Source organism: Dreissena polymorpha, chromosome 14 (assembly GCF_020536995.1).
Source record: "Dreissena polymorpha isolate Duluth1 chromosome 14, UMN_Dpol_1.0, whole genome shotgun sequence".
In the NCBI taxonomy this organism is placed as follows: domain Eukaryota; kingdom Metazoa; phylum Mollusca; class Bivalvia; order Myida; family Dreissenidae; genus Dreissena; species Dreissena polymorpha.
This window is the reverse complement of record NC_068368.1, coordinates 14,937,942-14,938,912: the sequence shown is the minus strand read 5'-3', so window position 1 is coordinate 14,938,912 and position 971 is coordinate 14,937,942.

The window sequence follows — 971 nt, the reverse complement described above, 5'->3', positions numbered from 1 at the left end:
CCTTAGGTCCACTTTCTCAGAAAGTATCAATGCTATTGCATTCAAACTTGGAACACTTACTTACTCATGAGGGGGGACTGGGCAGGCAAAGTTAGATAACTCTGGCGTGCATTTTGACAGAATTATGTGCCCTTTTTATACTTAGAAAAATTGAAAATTAAATTTTTTTAAGTTTTGTGTTTAGGTCCATTTTATTCCGTAAGTATCAAAGCTATTGCTTTCATACTTGCAACACTTACTAACTATCATAAGGGGACTGTGCAGGCAAAGTAATGTAACTCTGACTAGCATTTTGACAGAATTATGGGCCCTTTTTTATACTTAGAAAATGAAAATTTGGTTAAGTTTTGTGTTTAGGTCCACTTTATTCCTACAGTATCAAAGCTATTGCTTTCATACTTGCAACACTTATTAACTATCATAAGGGGACTGTGCAGGCAAAGTTATGTAACTCTGACTGGCATTTGGGCAGAATTATGGGCCCTTTATACTTAGAAAATTGAAAATTTGGTTAAGTTTTGTGTTTTGGTCCACTTTACCCCTAAAGTATCATAGATATTGCTTTCATACTTGGAACACTCGCAAACTATATCATAGGTTACAGTAAAAGGACAAGTTGCATTACTCTGGTTGTCATTTTTACGGAATTATGGCCCTTTTTTGACCTTAGTTACTTTGAATCTATGGTTTAAATTTGTGTTTCGATCCACTTTACTTCTTAACTATCAAGGCTATTGCTTTCAAACTTCAAATACTTTCATGCTATCATGAGGTTACTGTACCTGGCAAGTTGAATTTTACCTTGACCTTTGAATGACCTTGACTGTCAAGGTCAAATTATTAAATGTTGCTTAAATTGCCATAACTTCTTTATTTTTTTTTATTTTTTTTTTTTAAAGAATCTCACCACAAATGACCACCACACCCTCACACTATACCCCCCCCCACCCCCACCTCCACCCCAAATTTCA